The sequence below is a fragment of the Ceratotherium simum genome, chromosome 10 (assembly GCF_057802395.1).
Source record: "Ceratotherium simum simum isolate JZ-2026a chromosome 10, ASM5780239v1, whole genome shotgun sequence".
In the NCBI taxonomy this organism is placed as follows: domain Eukaryota; kingdom Metazoa; phylum Chordata; class Mammalia; order Perissodactyla; family Rhinocerotidae; genus Ceratotherium; species Ceratotherium simum.
Window position 1 is genome coordinate 60,302,359 of NC_141909.1, and position 24,207 is coordinate 60,326,565.

The 24,207-nt window shown below is 36.5% G+C and overlaps 1 protein-coding gene across 1 annotated transcript in view; it reads left to right on the forward strand.

The window, feature by feature from the left end:
• The first annotated feature begins 34 nt into the window (after nucleotides 1-34).
• Nucleotides 35-24,207, forward strand: part of FNDC3A (fibronectin type III domain containing 3A) — a 181,259-nt gene continuing 157,086 nt past the window's right edge. Inside the window, exon 1 of the mRNA XM_004433662.3 lies at nucleotides 35-289. The gene's annotated coding sequence lies outside the window, so the exon portion shown is untranslated. The remainder of the gene's footprint in view (nucleotides 290-24,207) is intronic.

The following is a 24,207-nucleotide window of genomic DNA, read 5'->3' on the forward strand; positions in this document are numbered from 1 at the left end:
GCGCGGACTCGGGGCTCCTCCTCCCGGCTCCGTAGTAAGCATGGCGGCGGCGGCGTTCGTGGTCCCTCGGGTGAAACAGAAAGCGGGAGCTACACGGAGAGGGAGCGAAGAGCGGGGCTGAGGCGGCGCCGTCACTGCCGGGAAACCACCCCAACAGCCAGTGCGCCGGCGGCCGCGGAGGCCCCGAGAGCTGGCTCTGCTGTTGAGGTAGAGCGCGAACGCTCAGGAACCCGGAGAAGAGGCGCCAGGGAAGCCGCCTTCCTCCGCCTCAGAGCGGCGTGACTCGAAGGTGAGAGCGCGGGCGCTCCCTTCGGGAAAGGCGGGGAGACCGAGTCGTCCCAGTCCCTCCCGCCCCGGAGCAGGCGCCACGGAAACCGTTAGGCTGGGGCTGAGGGCCGGGGCGCCGAGCGAGGCTCGGGCTCGTCGAGGGGCCGGCCCACCCCGTCGTGTGGGCGCGCAGAGGGCAGTGGGGCCGGGGACGCGACCCGTCAACTTGTTGGGCACCTGCGGGGCCCGAGTCTCCTCGGGAGGCGCTTGTAGGGGCGCGGCCGCGGCCCCCCACCAGCCCGAGGAGGCGGCGCGGGGGCGCGGGCGGCCCTCCCTCCGCCTCCCTGGCCCGCGGCGAGCAGCGCCGCTCCCGGAGGCTCGGGGGTCGAGGGCGAGGCCGTCCGGAGAGGAGCGCCGAGTGGCCGCCGCGTCTTCGGCTTTGGCCGCCCGGCGGCCGCCGAACTTGAACGCTGTTCTGAAGAGTTTCCCCCGCTCATCTGGGGGTTAAAACCTCGAAAACCCGCCCTGGTGTGTTTGCTCCCGTTCGGCTGATGCCAGCACCTGGCCGGCCTTCTCCCTGGCCGAGTCAACCACCTGTTCCGTCGGGAGGTTGACTCAAGGCTGCGGTCCTCGCCTGTTTAACAGCCAGGATTTTTGAACTTTTGACACGGCGGTGGAAGCACGTCATGCGTTAGGTAAAGGAAAACGAGCAAATAATTTAGTTGTAATCGTGGGCAGAACGGCGGCTGTTTTCATTACCGTCGTTAATCGTTCTTTTATTAAACTTAGCGTTAAAAGCCTCGGGATATCTTTTTGTGGGGGGAGGGGGTGTGTAATTTTTGCTGGAGTGTTAGGAGTCGTGAATTCGAGATTTGCTTTTGTGAAATTTTGTCTAAGTTCCTTTGGACGCCTCTGTCTGAGTATCTATTAACTAAGAATAACAGTCTGACAAGATTTTTTTTTTTTTTTTTACGGTATAATCCTCATGTATGTGTTCACTATGGACTCTTAAAACCGAGCGACATAATGATTTTGCTTCTTACTGTGGTCTGTATTTTTAGTTCTTGAAACCAAAGTTGGTGTGTGTTTTTCTGCATTATAAGAATGAAATAAAAGTTAAACTGTTACTATAATATTTTATCACCATGCAATTACCAGCACCAGGGCTAAACATATGCCACTCAGGAGTTGGAGCCATATGTTAGACAGAAACTAATTGAGTTTTGTGGCTATGATCTTGTATTTGGATAAATATTTAGTTTTTGTGTATTTGCTAAATCTGTAATTTTTGCCATGGTGTAAGTTTTGTTTAAATCACCTAAAAATATCCAAGAGAGATGAGTCCCGTGCCTTTTTGATATTTTCTTGGTTGAATTGATTTTTTTCCAGTAATGAGATAAAGTGCCCACTGAGACAGATGGTGAACTTAACAGAAAACAGTGATAAAAAGGATTTTAAACGTATCTTTTATAATATAGAACCTAAAATTTTGCTTTTAGCCTACTGATAATTCTTGCTATCACTAATAACACCAGTTGGGGGAAGAAGAGATGATGACTTAGGAAAAAAATCTTGTTAAAATTTTTATAAATAATTTTATGTTTAAAAATTTCAGCACTATCACAGTAAATTTTACCATATTTTCTTCTTTCCCTTCATAGATCATCTCTCAGTTTTCTTGGAAAAATTTTTTATCCCAGGCTGGCTGTGTTTAGCCAGTGCTTCTGAATTAACTGCCTCTTTTTCCTTTTTTTCTGAATCCTCAGAATCATTAAATGTTCAGGAAAAGTAAACTTCTGGTTAACACTGGCCTCAATAAACATAATTATAAGGGTAATTTGCTTCTCCCAAATTAATGACATGCATTCGAAAAAACAGGTTCTAGGATTATCCTTTGATGTCATCTATGTCATCACTTCCCCTCTTCATGTGAGTAATTGAGAGCTGATTTATTTTACCATGTATTTAATAATTACTTTTTAATTCTGAAATTTCTGTAGTATAATATTGAGCATATTTTATTACTAAATAAGAAAAAATTTTCCCTCTTCTCTGACCAGCCAGGGGTAGGTCAGAGACTATAAAGAGACTGAGAGACTATAAAACCTAGGGAAAAAGAAGAAGGGATGCATGATTAATTTTTCATTGTCTTTTGTACCTTTACCTAGGAAAAGAGCATTTAATTTATAATTGGTCCATTTTTAGTTTAGACTTATTGGTAATTATGCTTGTTTTAAAACGTTTGTATATATTTTTTGTTTTCATACATTGAAGGCTTGTGCAATTTATATTTTACCTATATTTTTAAAATACAATTTGATAAAGTAACCTAAAGAGTTTTTAGATGTTCTTGCTGCATTTTTCAATGAAAATAAGTCTAGATGATGTCTTTGACAGTCAGGGATATGCACCTGATTTCCAGTTTTATTAGCCAGGTAATCAAAAGATAAAGGATTGTTTTTTTCTAGCTATGCCTAGCAGATTTCAGATAAATTCACTATTGTAAATCCAAAGATTTAGGAAACTGTGCATGTCTATTCCATTGAATCTTTTAGTGCTGCAGTTTATCACATTGCAAAAAAAAAAAAAAAGAAAGAAAAATGGCCTCCATGAATATCATGTCGAGAACGGCTTATTAAAAGGAAATTAATGGCCAGTAGTGTTGAAAGGCAAGTTTTGGTTTTTCACGTGTATTGTGAGCTTTTATAATTTTTGTAAATATTAAAATTTTGGTCTCTTTTTATTTCAAAGTATTATTCAGTGGTCTCTTTTTATTTCTTGATCTTTATCTCTCTATTCTCCTGCTGTTATAGTTTTGCTTGTCTTTCACATACACTTTGTAAGTTTGCAGGGTAGCCTATGGATGTCATCCTTTGCTATTTCCAGTCGCTTATCACCCATTACTAGTCCTCAGACTATTTTTTCTCCAAGACAGGTGCACTTGGGGGTGACATGTGCTCAGAGGGTGATGAGCTATTATTAAAGTGGGGATAGAAAAAGCAACATGATGTGTTTCGTTCCTTCAAGTAGTTTACAAACTAGTTGGGGATTCTAGACAACACATAGGAAATTATTAGCAAAAATGTAAGATGGTACTATTAAATGGGGTGGGAAGGACTGTAATTTGAAGGAAAGTAAGGTCTAGAACCATCCTGGAAGGCATTTGGAGAAAGTCAGACTTGAAGCTTAGGAAGGAGTTAGATAGCAAAAGGAAAGACGTTCCAAAAAAAAGATTGATAGCCAGAGCTGGAAGTAGTAGCAAGGAGACCAGTCTGAGAGCATCCAAGGACAATTATTAGGAGGAAGAAAGAAAGAAGGTTGGATAGAGATTTTGGCTAAGTCCCAGGTCATGGTCAAAAGAGGAAAAGGCAGGGCTGGACAAGACAGTTGGGCTGTATCATTATGAACCCATCACTGAAAGAACTATACATCTACTTTGACATATTAATAGCTTAACCTATATGTATAAGGGATAGCTTACATGTCTTGTATGTGTTTGTTTATTATAGCTTAGATCAGGGGTTAGCAGACTTTCTGTCAAGTGCTAGATAGTAAATATTTTAGACCTTGTGGGCCACTTACAGTCTCTGTTGAATATTCTTTTTTGTTTGTTTTTTCACAATCTTTCAAAAATGTAAAAACCGTTCTTAGCTCAAGGGCCAAACGAAAACAACCCAACTGTGGGCTGGATTTGGCCAGCAGGCCTAGTTTGCTGACTCCTGGCTAATAATTGGCTAGGTAGTTGTCCATATAGCACATAATGTGAAGCGCCTTATATCATTTGTCTACGTGGTTGTTTTTGTGTTTTGTTATGACTATCATTGTATTTTTTCCATGTGTTATAATAAAAATAAAGAAAATGTACAGAAATAACTACTATTGTAATTGTTATTTTGTGGCCAAACTTCTAGCAACAGCCTAGACTAGGTCTCAGAACTAGGAAGTGAAAGAAGAAAAGCCTTTGAGCTAGGCCTTAGAGCAGTGAAAATAGCTACTCCGTGGCTTGATTTAGAATTTATATAAGGTTAAGCATATCAACTGCCTGTTCTGGTTTTACATATTTTAAACTACAACTGACACTTCAGAAACCTTGACTAGGACGCCCTTGGCCTATAAATGACAACAGGGGGAGCAGGCAGTAGGAAACCTTGTTTTTAAAAGTAATCTCAGATAAGTTATTGAAGAGGCAAGCAGTTGGACATCCCTCAATAACTCCAAGAAGAGTCATTGTGTTACAGAACAGTCTAATAATTGATGTTTACATTGATGAGCCTGAGTCATCAAGAAAAGGTTGTATAGTGTGCAGATTAAGGCAGAGAAGTAAGACTTAAAAATCTCCTTTAAAATATTTCCATTAAGATTGTTTAAAGGTACGTTATGGTGATTTAAAGGATGCCAATTATTTTGAGAATTCATTTACATGAAATATCTCTTTGAAGTTTCTAAATTTATAGATATGTGTTTCTAAGGCAATTCTGTTTTCTTCAGCACATTGCGTTTCGTGTACTATTGAGAATAGTGGTGCCTCGGGTTATGGTTGTATGAATCAGTTGGCTAGGGTTACTCTATATTTTGTGTCATCAAGAGAGCAAGAATATAGCATAAGAGCATTCTTTCATTCGGTAGGCATTAATAAATATGTTCTGCATATCAGGGGTAGTATTAGGTGCTGGGAAAAGATGTGTAAGATGGAGAGCTGTCTGGATAAAATGAGTGGTGTTTCTTTTTCTCCTCTTAAAACCATTAAAACCAACCAAACAAAACCCCAAAACTTAGGTTAACCTTTGGAATTTATTTATACTAGCATTTTCCATACTTTGTAAAATGTATATACTATCTTAAGTTTTAAGGCAGTACAAACCTTTTGAACTAAATTTCAGCTTTCATAAATTGCTACTGAATAAACATTTTGCTTTTTAAATTTTGCTTTAAGGAGAAATTAACAGTTCACTCTCCCACCCCCTTTTGTCAGTGCTTGAAACAGCTTCATCATTCCAGTTGTTTCTGTTTCCTAGATAGGAGATAAAGTACCTTGGAGCCTAGTTTCAACTTCACCCTATTAGCCGTATGATCTCAGGTTAGTTTTTTTCAATCTTAGATTGCCGGACCTTAAAATGGAGAATGTTGTATATCCTGTTTTCCCCACAGAAATATTGTGAGTACCCAAAGAGATGTTGGAAACCATGAAAACATTAAAGTACCATGTAAGTGCTTACATTAATACTACTATATTGGAAGCAGTGCAGCCTTTTTTTAGTTAAGACCAGAGATTATGAGTTCAAGTTTTATCCTTCAAAGTTCTGTAAATATAGTATGCTTCCAATAAGCATTTAGTTTACTCAAAAGTTTTAACTGCTTTCTTGGCAAGGAGAATGCATATAAAAGCTTTCTTTCCATTCTTATTAATCTTTTAGTGCAGTTCATATCTAATGCCTCTCTTCCTTTTTGCAAGGGAATACTAATATTCTATTCCAGGCAACTTCAGCTGTTCTTTCCAAAGTAGGGTGAAGATATGCAAAAGTGAATTCTTTATACTTTTCTTTTTTTCACGTGGAAGACCATTTCTGTATCTGTAGTAGTAAGATCTACTTCTTTGAACTCGCATTGGATTTTAGGCCCAGTACTTGGTTATTTTTTAAATCCTATACAGACCTGACAGATATGTGGTGGTACTTTTATTTTACAGATGAAACTATTACTTCTGATTGACTTCTGTATCTCTCATCCTCCCTCACTTCTTGAGATCTCTTATGTGGTAGTTGTTAGAAATACAAAGTAAGTATGATGTGTACTTTGAAATAAACCTTGGTGTAAAAGTTATCTCTTTGATAAATTAGATTGTTTATGTTAATCAGCCTCAATCAGAAATGTCTGATAGATACTGTTTTCTGTTTTCCTTCTTCAGAATCCACATTTTAATCTATATTTGAACAGAATAATTTTTAAAATTTAAGTGATTTATTCACTATCCAATTACCCAGTGAGGGGAAAAAAAATGTTTCTACTTTTCTGGGGGTTCTAAACAGATGTTTTAAGAACATTTTTCCTTAAAAAGTAATTATATGCTTTCTTTTGCAGGAATAGACCTTATATACAACTACTTTTGTTGAGATCTAGCTTGAAGAAGGAGTAGTCATTTTCATTTACTTCAAAATCAGTTTTTCTTAAGATTTGCTTAAATTAAAAAAGTGAAAATGTAATTTATAATTTGTGATTTCATTATGTTTACATTTTCTAGATTTTTTTGGTTTAAGACAGCCATTCTCAATTATAGTTTTGTTCTTAAGACTTGATTTTTTCCATGTAATGTTTTCATTTGCAGTATATACTTGTTTTTCTTATGTTTTGATTAATAGTTTATGAAGTACCTTTTTGTTTCTTCCATGTTAGGACCAGCTATTTCCAATACTTCAGATCAGTAAGTGAATCACTAGTACTCAAATGTCATAGTATGCTAGCAATTTTATTTTTTTATCTATTACTTGAACCTTACTAAAACTGCCCTATTGTGTGTGATAGAGTAGCCTTTGGGTAAAATGTAGAGGCAACTGTCCCTCTAATCCATCTTTCAGGCTGCTTGCAGGCTAATATTTCAAAAACACGAATTTATTCAGATCATTGCTCAATTTTAGAAATTAAAATCACACCACAATTTCTGCTGCATCAACTATAATGTCTTCTGTCTCTATTTGAGTGCATACTCTGTTGATATCCTGTGACTGTGTCTTTTTCTCACTACTTACCAATTCTGTAGTAGAAAAAGCATATGTTTTACATCAGGCAGAGGTAGGTTTGTTTGTTGGCTTCTTCACTTACTGACTGTATATAAACACGAGCATGTGATTTTCCTTCTATGAGCCTTAGTTTCTTCACTTTAGAGGGGGTTACTAATAGGATGTCGCTCTTAAAATTGGTTATTATAAGCATTAAAAGAGAAAGTCCATTTACCATGGCAAGTAAAGTGCTTGCTGTAGGATATTTGTATCTAGAACATTAACTGACATGTCTAATCTTTGTCACCCAAGTATCCTACTCTTATTTTCACCATTCATTTATTTATCATTTATTAAAAACTTTAAATGTCCTAGATATTTAGAATATGAATGTCACAAAAATGAATGTCATAATCCCTTTCTTTCTAGTAATTCACACACTAGAGTGAGAGATAGACATGTAAACAAATACATATTTTTAAATAATTAAAGGTAAATAAAATACCTCTTCTCATGCCTCTTCTCACTTGTGTGAATCCTTCCTTTCGTTTAGTACTGAATTGCCATATGTTTCCATAATACTCTCAGAATATCATGATTGTATGCATATCATACTGTTGCATATATATTTCTTTACTTGTCTGTCTCAGCTGTTAGACTAAACTCCTTGAGTTTGAACAGTACTGCTGTGGTTGGCAATTTTTTTCTATAAAGGAGCAGATGGTTAATAGGTTAGGCTTTATAGCCATTTGGACTCTGTTGCAACTACTTAACTGTGCTGTAAGAGCATAACAACAGCCGTAGATAAATTAGAAACATTAGATATGACTGTGTTCCAATAAAACTTTATTTACGAAAACAGGCAGGGGGTCAGATTTGGCCCACAGGCCTTTTAGTTTGCCAACCCCTGTAATTCTTCATATCCTATGCCTGGCAAATGTACGGCACTCAGTAAATAATAATTAATATATATTAACACATGTTCTGGGTGCTGTTCCAAACAACTTTACATGTGTCAGTTTACTTAATCCTTAAAACAACAACCCTCTGAGGTAGATATTATTGTCACCATTTTTCAAATGAGGAAACTGAAGCACAGAGAAGTTGAATGACATGACTAAGATCATATAACTAGTTAGTGAAAGATTTGGGATTTGAACCCAGGCATTCTGACTCCAGAGCCTGGGCTTTCAAGCATTAAATCATACCAGTTTTGATATGTTGAATCTCAGGTGTGTATACTGATTCAGTATTAAGAAATATATTAATGTAATTCACCATATTAAGAGATTAAAGGGGGAAACTATATGATTATCTCTTTTGTGCTAAAAACGATCATTTTCTAATACTATTCACTTGTCCCTGATAACTCTAACAGAAATAACTTTGTTAAGGGTCTCTACCAGAAACCTATATTAAATGTCATAGTGAAATATTAGAAGCACTTCCGTTACAAGATAGGAACATAACATTTGTCCAAAAGTCTTAGCTAATGTATTAAGAAACAAGAAACATAATTAACCTCTAAATATTGGGGAGTGGAGGTGGAATACATCACTGTTACTATCTGCAGTTGATATGATTGCCTACTTAGAAAATACAAGATTGTCAACAGAAAATGATTTGAGTCAAAAAGAGATTAGAGTAAACCAACTGGCTATAAGATAAACTTAAAAGATTCATTAGCTTTCTTATGCACCAGCGATAACCAATTATGAAAAACAAAAACAAAAAAAAGTAGAAGCCTAAGTTTTAAAATACTTAAGAAATTTTTAAAATGTGCAACAACTATATGAAGAAAACTACAAGAAGATCTGAATGGATAGAGGAATGCTATAGTCCTGAATGTGACAACTTAATACTATAAAAACGGCAATTCTCATCAAATTAATCAAAATAAAGTTAGTATGATGCTAATTAGAAATACAGTATGATTTTAAAAATGGAATTTGACAAACTGATGTTTCAGGTTTTGAGAAGGAGACACAGAATGGTCAGGTAGATTTCAAAAAGCATAACAAAGGGTGACTTACCTATCAAAGATCAAAACATACTGTAAAATTACAATTATTAAAAAAAATAGCTATTTGGAGTGAAAATGGCATGTTGATCAAAGGAACAGAATATAGAATTCAGGAGGAGCTCCATGGATACAGAAGAATTTATTTTATGATAAATAAGTGAATAATGGAAGAGCTAGTTTATAAATGATGTGGGACAATTGGCTATCCAGTTGAGGTAAAGATAATTAGTTACCCGCTTAATGGTACTTTCAAAACTAAGTTCCAGATGGACTAAATATTTATAAGTAAAAAACAAAATGGCAAAAATTTTAGAAGAAGTGAATTTTTAAAAACATTTTGGGGTAGAGAAGGCCTTTTCAAGTGAGACATCAAACTTAGATGCCATTAAAAAGAGGCAGGCAACAGACTGGGATAAAGCATTTGACATGTAATAGACAAAGTTAATACTCAGAGTATACAAGGTGTGCCTACAAATCAGTATGAAAACAACAACCTGGTAGAAAATGAGAAAGAATGTATGTAGGAATTTTAAAGAAGTAGAAATATAGATATCCTATAAAGTTTTGAAGAGATACTCAACCACATCAGTAATCTGAGAAATTCGAAACATCAATGAGATATGATTTTAAAAAAATCTTTGGTAATAAAATTGGCAAACATTGGAAAACCTTAATATTAATAAGTGTCAAATTGGAAGGTAGGCCCTCATAAATTGTTGAACAGAGTATAAATAGCTTCACCTTTTTTTTTTTTTTTTTTTTGAGGAAGATCAGCCCTGAGCTAACTTCTATGCCAAGCCTCCTCTTTTTGCTGAGGAAGACTGGCCCTGAGCTAACATCTATTGCTAATCCTCCTCCTTTTTTGTTTTTTTCCCTTTTTCTCCCCAAAGCCCCAGTAGGTAGTTGTATGTCGTAGTTGCACATCCTTCTAGTTGCTGTATATGGGATGCCGCCTCAGCATGGCCGGACAAGTGGTGCGTCAGTGCGCGCCCGGGATCCGAACCTGGGCCGCCAGCAGTGGAGCACGCGCACTTAACCACTAAGCCATGGGGCTGGCCCCAGTAGCTTCATCTTTTTAGGAGAAAAGTTTGACAGTGTCTGTCAGTTTTAAAAGTGCATACTTCTGAACCAGTAGTTTCATTTCTGTATTACCTATAATACATAAATACTATCATAGATTCCTAGAGAATATTACATGGTGATTCCCTGCAGAGGGGGAATTATATAAAGAAAAATGGAAGCAATTTCAGTGTTTATCATTAGAATAGATAAATTATGGTATGCCCTTACAGTAGAATATTAGGCAGCCATGAAAAAGAATGAAATAGATAATACATGTGCTTCTTTAGGAAAATCTTATGATATATTACATGAAAAAGCAAGATACTGACCAGTACATGTGATTTCCTTTGTGTAACAGCCACTCGCAGAAAACCTCATACACAGGTAAGTGCAGAGAAAAAATCTGAAAGGGTGCATTCCACATTCCACAGTGAGTAGTTGTAGAAATAGGACTTGAATTTGGGGAATAGGAGGAAGAGTTAAAAATAATGACGGTATGTATGTTTTTAAGTATAAAATGTGCGACTTTTGTGATGTAACAAAAATAAACATAAGAGGGTTTGGATTTGGGGATTATGATTATTAGTCCTTGTTAGAATTATACCTTCTAGTGGGACAGCCTTGATTTATGTCTGTTTTCCCTGTGTAATTTTTGATAGCACCTTATTTTACTTGCAAAAGCTTTCCAGTTGGTGTCTAAAGTCAGTGGTGCTCTTAAAAATAGCAATTTCAGTATAGTATTGGGTCTGAAGCTGTGTTACAGTGGGTTAAAGAAGTGAGAATTGTAGACTAGTGATTCTCAACCTTTGTAACCATACCTGCCAACCAAGACAATTTCAGTATACTTTGTTTTCTGAGTTTCTATTATAAAAGCAATTATCTTTTTCAAATATAAAATTGTAATTTTGAATATGGTTGTTGTCAAGTCTTATATGCCTGGATATTTTGATTCTTCTCCCCTTTTAATATTAGAACCTAATATTTTAAGAAAGATGGTGGTAAATTGCAGTGTTGATGTCAGTAGCTTGAGCTGAAGACAGAGTAGAAAGAAGGAAAAATTTTTAAAAAGAAGATGAGAGAAGGTGACCATGTTTAGAGGCAATTAATTTTTAACTCAGACATACTTGTAGATTTATAAACAAAGAATCTGGTTATCTCACAGTGGACAATGATAAAATACTGGGTTCTATAGACAAATCTTTCTTTTTTTTTTTTTTTACGTGAGGAAGGTCAACCCTGAGCTAACATCCATGCCAGTCCTCCTCTTTTCGCTGAGGAAGACTAGCCCTGAGCTAACATCCATGCCCGTCTTCCCCCACTTTATGTGGGACGCCGCCACAGCATGGCCTGACAAGCGGTGCGTCTGCGCCCGGGATCTGAACCCAGGCCGCCAGCAGCGGAGCGCACACACCTAACCGCTGTGCCACGGGGCCTGCCCCAGACAAATCTTTCTTATGGAAGATATAAAAATGTTTCTTGATTTCCTAATGATACGATAAAATTCTCTATTTGGAAGGAATTAAAGAAGGAAACGTCAAATATGGTGAAGTTATAGTAAGACAGTAGCTTTTACAGAGGAATTCAAACCCTTGTATTATGAACCTAGATGCCAAGGTGTTAATAGGCATACATCAGAGATACTGCGAGTTCACTTCCAGACCACCGCAATAAAGTGAATATGGCAATAAAGTGAGTCACATGAATTTTTTGGTTTCCCAGTGCATGTAAAAGTTATGTTTACACTATACTGTAGACTGTTAAGTGTGCAGTAGCATTATGTCTGAAAAAACAATGTACATACCTTAATTTAAAAATGCTTTATTGCTGAAAAATGCTAACCGTCATCTGAGCCTTGAGCGAGTCATAATCTATTTGCTGGTAGACAGTCTTGCCTTGATGTTGATGACTGTTGAGTGATCAGGGTGGTGGTTGCTGAAGGTTGGGGTGGCTGTGGCAATTTCTTAAAATAAGACAGTGATGAGGTTTGCTGCATCGATTGATTCTTCCTTTCATTAACAGTTTCTCTGTAGCATGTGATGCTGTTGGATAGCATTTTGGAGTCCTCTCAAACCCTGCTGTTACTTTATCAACTAAGTTTATGTAATATTGTAAATCCTTTGTTGTCATTTCAACAATCTTCACAGCATTTTTACCATGAGTAGATTCCATCTCAAGAAACTACTTCCTTTACTCATCCACAGGAAGCAACTCCTCATCCGTTAAAGTTTTATCATGAAATTGCAGCAATTTAGTCACATCTTCAGGCTCCACTTCTAATTCTGGTTGTCTTGCTATTTCCACCCATCTGTAGTTATTTCCTCCACTGAAGTCTTGAAGTCTTGAACCCCTCAAAGTCTTCCATGAGGGTTGGAATCACCTTCTTCCAGACTCTTGTTAATGTTGATATTTGGTCTCTTCCATGAATCACGAATTTAGTTAGTTAGTTAGTTAGTTAGTTATTTTGGTGAGGAAGATTAGCCCTGAGCTAGTATCTGTTGCCAGTCCTCCTCTTTTTGCTGAGGAAGATTGGCCCAGGGTAACATCCATGCACATCTTCCTCTGCTTTATATGGGATGCCGCCACAGCATGGCTTGACAAGTGGTGCGTCAGTCCATTCCTGGGATCTGAACCTGCGAACCCTGGGCCGCCGAAGCAGAGTGTGCAAACTTAACCGCTATGCCACCAGGCCGGCCCCGTGAATATTTTTAAAGATATCTAGAATGGTGAATCCTTTTTGGAAGGTTTTCAGTTTTCTTTGCCCAGGTCCATCAGGGAATCACTATGTATGGCAGCTGTAGTCTTATGAAATGTATTTCTTAAATAATAAGACTTGAAAGTGAAATTACTCCTTTATCCATGGACTGCAGAATGGATGTTGTGTTAGCAGTCATGAAAACGTTAATTTTGTCGTACATCTCCATCAGAGCTCTTGGGTGACCAAGTGCTTTGTCGATGAGCAGTAATATTTTGAAAGGAATCTTTTTTCTGAGCAGTAGGTCTCAACAGCGGGCTTAAAATTTTCAGTAAACCATGTTGTAGACAGATGTGCTGTCATCCAGGCTTTGTTGTTCCATTTCTAGAGCACAGGCAGAGTAGATTTACCATGGTTCTTAAGGCCCCAGTATTTTCGGAATGGTAAATGAGCATTGACTTCAACTTAAATTTACCACCTGCATTAACCCCTAATAAGAGAGTCAGCCTATCCTTTGAAGTTTTGAAACCAGACATTGACTTCTCCTCTCTAGCTATGAACGTCCTAAATGGCATCTTCTTCCAATATAAGACCATTTCATCTACTTTGAAAATCTGTTGTTTAGTGTAGCTACCTTTGTTAATTATCTTAGCTAGAACTTCTGGGTCACTTGCTGCAGCTTCTGCATCAGCACTTGCTGCTTCTCCTTGTACTTTTATGTTGTGGAGACATAAATTCAAAAGAGTTAGAATTGAAAGGAGTTAAGGCCTTGCTCTGGATTAGGCTTTGGCTTAAGAGAATGTTGTGGCTAGTTTGATCTTCTATCCAGACCACTAAAACTTTCTCAGTATCAGCAATATTCACTTTCTTATCATTCGTGTGTTCACTAGAGTAGCACTTTTAATTTCCTTCAAGAACTTTTCCTTTGCATTCTCACAACTTGGCTAACTATTTGGCACAAAGGCCTGGCTTTTGGCCTGTCTTGGCTTTTGACATGCCTTCCTCACTAAGCTTAATCATTTCTAGCTTTTGATTTAAAGTAAGAGACATGTGACTCTTCCTTTCGCTCAAACACTTAGAGGCCATTTTAGGGTTATTAATTGGCCTAATTTCAGTATTCTTGCATCTCAGAGAATAGGGAAGCCTGAGGAGAGGGAGAGAGATGGGAGAACATCCGGTTGGTAGTGTATTCAGAGCACACACATTTATTGATTAAGTTCACTGTCTCACATAGGCACGATTCATATTGCCCCCAAATAATTACAATAGTAACATCAAAGATCACTGATCACAGATCACCATAATAAATATAATAATAATGAAAAATTTTGAAATATTGTAAGAATTACCAAAATGTGACAAAGACACGAAGTAAGCAAATGCTGTTGGAAAAATGGCACCAATAGGCTTGCTCGACACAGGGTTGCCACAAACTTAATTTGTAAAAAATGCTGTATCTGTGAAGTGCAATAAAACGAGATATGCCCGTACTTCGGCCAGAAAATATTCAGAAACTGCTAGTTTAGTTTTCCATCCAAAGTGATTCTGATAGATGTAACCAAGAATTTGGAATTTTAAAAAAGCAAAGTGAATATAATATACAAGGTAGTACTTTTTAAAGGGGCAAGAAAATATTTGTAGATAAAAATAGAATTGTCCCAGATGTAATTACCTTGGGTTCTAAAGGTAACGCAAGTACTCTGAAAACACCAGATAGCTACAGCTATAAAATGAGATTCAAGAAGATGGTGTTACAAAAAAAAAAAAAAAATCTATTGGTCTTATATACATGCACAGTGTGTATCCTTTAATAGATTGGGGTTGATTTCTTGGAAGCAATTCCTGCTCTCTGTTCCCACAGTTTCCTGACTGGAAGTATGTTTGTGATGTCTTTTTTTGTCAAAATTGCCTTCGAAGTCTATTATAACCATATTTTCATGTTAGTATTTCTTAGTGGGGGACCGGGGACTGTATCTCCTGACTGCTTAATTAAATTAAGTTCTATTCTGACTGAGGAGAGTAATGACAGTGGCTCTCAAACCCCTCCCTCTTTTTAAACCTCTGTTCACTTACATGGGATAAAAGACTGAGGCCCACCATCCTACCCACCCATCCTACCAACTCTACCCCTTCCACCTTTCCAGTGGACAAGGAATTGGAGAATAAGATAAGTTATAGTAAATTTGTTGCTGACAGTTTATATAAATTGTCATTTACCTTAGACAATGAAAATATATGATTTGCTTTTATTAGATTAAACCATATGAAATTGTTATTTTAATATTTTTTGACCTTAAATGGCAATTCATATGGTGCAGCCTCTTCTATTATAGAACTAGGCCCTATAAACTGTGCCCCACATGTAAAAATGTTATTGCACTTACCATCAAAATATGTTGTAAGTTATTTAAATATCATAAGTTCATAAACAGCACATCACTGATGAAATGTCACTATATAAGCCAAGTTGGAAGGTTTATGAATACATCTACTTTAGCAACAAGGGTAGCAACAAGTAATAAGCCAAAAATATTGTTAATGTATATATACATCATTGTACACTATAGGGTTAATCAAACAGCTTTCTTCAGAAACTAAATTGAATATGAGAATGATAAATCTAAACATGTAGTAATTAATAAATAAAAGCTATTGGACTTGAAAATCGGACCAGTTGAAGATACCACAAAAACCAGGACCGATTGAAGAGAGCGCTGATGATAGATAAACAGATAATGAAGTATCCTTCCCACAAGTTGTGGGAATCCTAACTTTCTCTGTTATATGACTGCCAGATATCTTCGTAGAATCCTCAATTAGAGGCCCAAGTAATCTCCAGAAATGTATTCATTTTACTTTAGAGATAACACATTTTATTAGCAAATAAGAACTCACTCTTCAGGTTACTAATAAGTAACACAGTCTTACACAGAAATAAAACCTAAGGAATTGTGTCATTTGCCCAAAATATCTATAAAAAGAACATTGATTTTTCTTTTAGTTCAGAGTGTATCAAGAGCACAGTGGCTTCCATTAGTGAACCGGCCATTCTTTTAAAAAATCATGCTTTTAAAGCATAGCCGTCTGGGTTCTACTTATGATAAATTCCTTCACCTTGCTACTGCCCATTGGGGTACATTAAAAATGAAGAGTAGTGAATTCGGTTCCCTTTCAAGAAGGAGTAAAAGGGACTAGATTTACTCTTCTGCCTGAAACAACTAAAAAACTAGAAAAAATACATGAAACAGTGGCCCTCCAGATGTTAGACATCAGGCAACAAAAGAGAGAAAACAAGGCAAGTCCTATGATTGGCCCTGCTTACTGCCTGGAGAACGTTTGCAGGGCACAGCACAGAGAAGGGGATCTCATTTAGATCCCAGCTGACTCCCTGAGTTGAGGAGATGGAGCTGGCAGTCTAAGGAGATTAGAATATTCCGAGCAGAGTACCAGAGAGGAGAGAGCTCCACAGAAAAAGGACCTCAAAGATCTGGAGAGGGTCCCCCTGGAGTATTCATCAGAGTACTGAAAATGCATACATGTAAGGAAACTACTCAGGGCTAAAGAAAGAGCCACCTCACAGTATCTAAGTATCACACAGGGCCAGAAATAGTGCCTCTTACCACCAGCCAGATTAGAAAGCCTCATAATTTGCAGGGCTCCAGTACTCTGGAGCGTCTTGGCTCAGTAGTGGGGGAAAATTTAACCCTAGACGAAATGCAGCTCTGTTCCTGCCTAGCACAAGAACACAATTCTGTTTTTGCCTAAAGCAAGACCCAAAAGACTCTATTTCCAAGTCACTTAGCCACCTCTCAGAACAAAGCTCAAAAATATTTATAGGAATACAAAAATACCTAGCAGCCAACAATAAATTTATAGTGTCTGACTTTCAGTGAAAACTGCTAAGCCTGCAAAGAAGCAGGAAAAATGCAGACCATGATGAGGAGAAAAATCAGTCACTCAGAACTGGCCCCAAGATGACATAGGTGATGAATTAATAGTCAAGAACATTAAAACAGTTTTGACTGTATTGGATATGTTGGAGAAGCTAGAGGTTAGATTGAACATGTTAAGTAGAGGGATCTTCTAGATTAAAATTACAGTGTCAAAGATAAGACATGCTGGATGGGATTAATGGCATGTTAGACATTGCTGAAGAAAAGATTAGTGGACATGAAGACATAGCAATAGAAACTATCCAAAATGAAACACAGAGAAAAGAGAATTATTTAAAAAGATGAACTGAAAAAAAATATTTGAAGAGATAGTGGCAAAAGTTTTTCCAAATTTGATAAAAACTGTAAAGCAAGAAACAGTAAGCAAAAGGAAGATGAATAAAATGGCGCCAAGTAACATCATAATAAAATCACTTAAAACAAGCAATAAAGAGAAAAAAATCTTAAAAGCAGCCACAGAAAAACAGAGCAAAGATAAGGGCAACAGCAGATTTCTCATCAGAAGCAATGTAAGCTAGAAGATAATGGAGCAATAAATATCTTTAAAACACTGAAAGAAAACACTGTCAACCTAGAATTCTTTATCTAGCAAAAATATCTTTCAAAAACAAAGGCAAAATAAAGACTTTTCAAACATACAAAAGCCGAAAGAATTCATTACATTCAGTCCTATACTAAGAGACATGTTAAATGGAGTTCTTCAAGCAGAAGGAAAATTAAACTGGATAGATACTTGGACCTATAGAAAGGAATGAAGAGCGCTGGAAATGGTAACTACATGGGTAAATATATAAGACTTTTTAAATTATTATTTAGGTATCTGTAAAAGACAGTTGACTGTTGAATGTAAAAATGGTAATGATTGTAGGGTTTCTAACATGTAGAAGCAAAATATATGATAACAATAGCACAAAGCTTGGAAGCAGAGAAATTGCAGGTATATCCTTGTAAGATTCTGATACTTATATCTGAAGTAGTGTAATGTTATTTGAAGTTAGATTGTGATAACTTAAAGATGCATCCTATAAACCCTAAAGCAACCACTAAAGTAACAAAACAAAGAATTATCATCTGTAAGCCAACAAGGGAGATAAAATGATATAATAAATAATCTAAAACAAAGCAAATAAAGAGGAAAAAGGAAACAACACATGAGACAAATAGAAAACAAATAGTAAGATGTTAGGTTTAAACCCAACCATATAAATAATCACATTACATATAAATGGTATATACATGATAATTAAAAGGCACAGATCATTGGGTTAGATTTTTTTTTAAAAAATCAAGAACAAAGTATATCACATCTATAAGAAACTCACTTTATAGACATATACAAGTTAAAAGTGAAAGATTTGGAAAGATATACTATGGTAACACTATCCAAAAGAAAGCTGGAGTGACTATATTAGATCAGAAGTTAGATTTCAGAGAAAAGATTATTACCAGGGATAAAGAGGGTCATTTCCTAATAATAAAGCCATTAATTCATCAAGAAGACATAATCCTAAATTTTTATGCGTCTAATAAAAGAGCGTCGAATTACATGATACACCTGCAAAGAAAAAAATACAAATATGCAGTTTTAGCAGAGATTTCAATACCCCTCAGCAGTTGATAGAACAAATAGACAGACTGTAAAACTTAAAACTGTAAAATTTCATGAAGAAAGCATAGGAGAAAATCTTTGTGACCTTGGATTAGGCAAAGGTCTCTCTGATACAACACCAAAAGTACCATCCATAAAATAACAAATTGATAAGTTGGACTTCATAATTAAAACTTCTGCTCTTCAAAAGATATTGGTAAGAGAATGCAAAGACAAGCCACAGACTGGGAGAAAATCTTTGCAAATCACTTAACTGGTAAAGGACTGGTATCCAGAATATATAAATCACTATAAAACTGAATAATAAGAAAACGAAACAACTCAGTAATAAAATGGGCAAAAGTATTGAACAGATACTTAACCATAAAGCTATACAGATGGCAAATAAGCACATGAAAACATGTTGAACATCATTTGTCATTATGGAAATGCAAAGGCTGGATTACCAATAGACAGTAGGAAGATTTGAGGGTTGATGGGTAGGTTCATTATCTTGTTTGTAGTAATGGTTTCATGGGTATATTCATGTGTCAAGATTTATCAAATTGTACATTTTGAACATGTCATTTGATATATGTCAATTATACCTCAATAAAACTATTTAAAAAATCTAGAGTAGTTGGAACCTTATATGTGCTTGGTGTATGTTTGCTTAATACATTTAACTCATTACTCTGCCATTTCCCAAGAACATTTGAAAGTTTGGTTTTTTTTTAACCTATAGGAAATAGCAGTTTCAATCTGAGAGGAAAATTTATTTGGCTCATAGTGTATTGATTTAGCTGAAATATCAAAATGCAGTTTCAAAGGCCTCATTAAACTTGATTACTTTAGAAATACTTTCTTCTCCTTAAGGAAACTATTTTTATATATTTCTAGTTGAATAACAGTATGTATTTACATCCGGGATGGAGCCTTTACAAGAATGACATATACCTTACATTGTTGTCAACTTGACATCTTCATTATCAGTTAATACTTATGTATAAATTAGTTTAGCCTTAGATCTGTATGGTCCTGGGGCTAGCGGCATCAGTTTAACCTGGGAACTTATTAGAAATGTGAATTTTTGGGCCCTACCCCACGCTTATTGAATCAGAAACTGTAGGTGTGGGGCCCAGCAATCTGTGTTTAATAAGCCCTGCAGGTGATTCTGATACATGCCAAAGTTTGAAAGCCACAGTCTTAGAGCAATAGTGGGACTTGAGTTACTTAGATACTGCTAGTGGTAGAATTCATTTCAAGAAATCTCACATGATGGCATACTTAAGATTTGTGCATTTTATCATACCTAAGTTTTGCCTTCAAAAAAGAACTAAACATGTATTGAATAGTAGATGCTAAAATATGCCTTAATTGTTTAGGGGTGAGATATACTGATGTCTGCAAATTTGAAATGCATTTTTGAAAAAAAGGTGGATAGAGGAATGCATGTGATAAAGAAAAATGTTAGTTTTAGAACGTAGGTGGTAAGTATATGGTGTTGGCAAGTATATGGTGTTCACTGTTGAATTATTTCATCTTTCCTTTAGGTTTGAAAATTTTCTTAATAAAATATAAAATGCTCACATGATTCCTTTTTAAATTTTTGTGCAAGTGAATTAAAAGTGCCCAGACATGCTGTTAGATAAAGTAATGGTGGATGGAGTGGTAATGAAATTTTAACAATAAGATTTTAACAAATCTTAATAATAATTATGGGTAGATATAGAAGACAATGTTTCAATATCTTGATACTGCATTTATTTATCTTAGAAATTGGCTTTTTGAGATTTTTCTAGTCAAATTAAAATTGGATATTAAAATGTGATCACACTAACATTCTCTAAATTACCCGATTAACTTTTTTTTTTTTTTAATTTTGAGGAGACACAAACATTCAGTCCATTGTATCCTGTTATGAGGCTATTCCAGTTACTATTGCTATTCAAAGCTATAGCTGCTGCCTGTGTATTGATGGCAGGGGACTGGGATCACATGAAAGCTTTTTCACTCATTTGTCTAGTCCCTGGAATGAGAGGAATAGAAGACTAGGACTGCCCACTAGAGCACCTGTGTGTGGCTGCTCCATATGACTCCACTTCCTTGCATGGCTGTCTGAGGGTGGTTTGACTTCTGACATGGTGGCTCAGGGTTCCAAGTATGATATGAATGTTTTAGCAAACAGGTGGAAGCTGAATTACACTTGATGATCCAGCCTTGCAAGTCACATAGTGTTATTTCCATAGCATTCTATTGCTTATAAGCAAGTCACAAAACCACTCAGATTCAAGGGAAGGGGACATAGTTTGCCTCTCTTGATGAGTAAGCAGCAAGGTTCTAGAAGAGCATGTGGGCTGGGAGATCCTGCAGCTATCTTGGGAAAAGTACGGTCTGTCATCTAGAGGCTCTGCTATCTCAGTAAAAAGATTTGAAGCTTGGAACTAAGATAATGATAGTAGAGATGGAGAGACAGACTTGGGTTTGTAAGATACGCCATCTATGCAATTGGCAGAACTGATTACATCTCCCAGATCTTGCTTACTGAGGACACAGGTGTATGGTCAAAACTATACCTTACCAAAACTATATGTCTCAGTATTTTCAATTCTCTATTTAACCAAGTCTTAAAGGTTTTTTTTTTCCCCCCCACTCACTGTGTATAACATTTTAGAGGCTTATAAAGAAAGAGAACTTATGGTCCTTCTACTGGGGATACACAGAAGCTATTAAGAGATGTGGGGCTTCAGTGCCTGGGAGAGAAAATGTTACATACAAACTCTTTTTAAAAATGGAATGGGGGCCCGCCCCGTGGCGTAGCGGTTAAGCGCGCGCGCTCCGCTGCTGGTGGCCCGGGTTTGAATCCCGGGCGCGCACCGATGCACTGCTTGTCAGGCCATGCTGTGGTGACATCCCACATAAAGTAGAGGAAGATGGGCACGATGTTAGCTCACGGCCAGTCTTCCTCAGCAAAAAGAGGAGGATTGGCGTGGATGTTAGCTCAGGGCTGATATTCCTCACCAAAAAAAAAAAAATAGAATGTAGTTACAACCTTTTAGAATGACATACATCGATATGGCTTTTTGTACATCAAGATGAAAAGATTTGTCAGTTATACCTATGTGATCTAGTAGTTGTCACCTTTAAGGACAGGCACAAATTACTGGTTTTTAAAATTTATTATAGAAGCCATAACAATAAAATGGAACGAATTTAGATTAAAAGAGATTTTAAAAGACATGAAAACCAGTAGTATGTGCATTTAATATGAATCCTGATTCAAACAAATTTTAATAAAAATTAATGGAGCAATTAATTAAAAAATTAATGAGGGGTAAAGGGGCACATTTGTATGGTGACAGATGGCAACTGGACTTTTGGTGATGAACACAATGTGGTCTATACAAAAGTCGAAGTATAATGATCATCTGAAATTTGTGGAATGTCATAAACCAATGTCACCTCAATAAAAAAAAAATAAAATTGAGTCAATTTGAAATTTGAGCACTGCATATTTGATGATTTAAGGAATTATTAATTTTTATGTATGGTAATGGTTTTGTGGTTATGTTTAAAAAAAAGAAGTCCTTATCTTTCAGAGATACATACTGAAATATTTGCAGATGAAATTATATATTTCAGAATAACACAAGACCAGGAGGAAGTGGGTGGTGGTATAGATGAAACTAGACTGGCCATGAGTTGAAATGGTTGAAGCTGGGTAATGAGGACGTGGGAGTTCATTATACTGTAATGTTTACTTTGATGTATGTTTGAAATTTTCCACAAAGAAAAATATTTAAGAAAGCTATATAAGAGGTTAAATTGAACTTTTACAGCATGATCTGAGAACCTAACCACCACTCATTCTGTGTTTCTATGGGAAAATATTTTCCAAGTATTTCTGACTTCTAAATGCAATGTTGGAAGGCAGCCTATTTCTAAGTTGAGGACTGCCTCTTTTTTTTAATGTAATCCTCTTAGTTGTAGTCTGTTCTTATACCCAATTTTGTACCAGTGTTTCTTTTGTACTTCCAGTGACCAGAGGAATGAAAAAATGGGCAGTGAGAAGAGAAAGAACAAGAAGCCTGAATTAATCATACATTTTTTGAATGATCAAAGAGTTGTCTTATTTTTTTTCCATTTGATATCAGTCATTTAAAATCATTGATAGCACTATCTCTCCTTACTGTCCATTTCCCCTTTTACTTTCTGTGAGAATATAAATTTCTTTTATAAATAAGAAAAAAAAGTGTAAGCGTCCTTTACATCTTAATGAAAGTTCACATTAAGTGGAAATTCAGATGAACCAAGATAATGCATTTAATTTAAGAGTCATTTTTCTGGAGTACAGGTAACATCAAACAGGATAATTGAAAGAATTAGTCTTGGGGAAATATAATCTAATGTCATATTCTTATTGTTAAATAAAATCTGTAAAATATTTGTTTTAGGTTTCTGTTAAGAAATGATAGGATGATTTTGCAGAATGATTCCCGTGACTTTCATCTCAGGAAATTCCACCACAAGTGATTTAAAGTACCTTTTTTTAATCTAATGTAGTCAAGTTTAGAAGATAAAAAAATCCAAAAGTTAAAAAAATGATGTAGAGGTCTAAATTGGAAAAATACATTTTAGGATATCAGTTTGTAAGATGAATTAGTAATTTGGGTAAAGTTCAAGGTTAAGTAAAATTTATTGAACTCCTGAAAGGGTATTTAGATGGTTGATAAGCCAAATGTGACTCTGTAGTTGCCTAGGACTCTTTGAGACTGACTATTTTGTTTTTTTGTTTTTTTGCTGAGGAAGATTCACCCTGAGTTAATATCTGCTGCCAATCTTTCTCTTTTTGTATGTGAGCCACCGTCACAGCATGGCCACTGACAGACGGTGGTGTAGGTCCGCGCCCAGGAACCAAACCGGGGCTGCCGAAGCGGAGCGTGCCGAACTGAATAACTAGGCCACCAGGGCTGGCCCTGACCATTTTCAGTCAAAATTTTGATGAAAGTGGTATAACTATATGCACATGACAAAAAAATTGAGGAAATAAGAGAAATTAATAACAGCATCTTAATAGAATTGCTACTGTAACTTTAATATTTTTATGTAATGTTTTTTCATATGTTTATTTTCAATTACTCCTAAATTCTAGACTTAAATGTGATACAAAACCTTTCTGGAGTATGTAATAGTCTTATGATTTCACATATGGTCTTGGAGTCCCATAATTTTTAGTTTCATTGACGTAGACAAATTAAAAGACCCGAAAAATACATTGGATTTCTCAATCTAAATGTACATATTTCTCCTATGGATCCCTCAATTGCACTGTGGCTGTAATCCAAGTAGGATCCTTCTTTGCATTTTCTCCCATACTTTTTAAACAAGTAGAGATGAAGTTTCAAACCCCAGGCCAAGCTCATTGTCATGAGCTAGCTACCTTAGATTCTATGTTTAGGCTATTGTCATTATAACAGCAACATCCTTAGAATAGAATAAATTCAGGTAGAATGGATGGAAATGAATGAGAAGGTTTAAGGAAGAAAAACTGGCAGAATATATGAGTAAGTAAACTAGTACAGATTAAGAATTATGGCAGTGACTGAATGAGAAAACTCAGTACTGTATCTAAACCTAATAGTGTTATGGACTGAATGTTACCCCCCCAAAATTTATATGCTGAGGCCCTAACCCCCAATGTGATTGTACTTGGAGGTGGGGCGTTTGGGAGGTATTTAGTTTTAGGTGAGGTCATGAGAGTGGAGCCCCCATGATGGGTTAGTGCCCTTATAAGAAGACAAAGAGACCAGAGCTTTCTGTCTCCTGACCGTGTGAAGTAGCCATCTGCAGGCCAGGAAGAGCACCCTCACCAAGAACCTGACCATGCTGGCACCCTCATCTTGGACTTG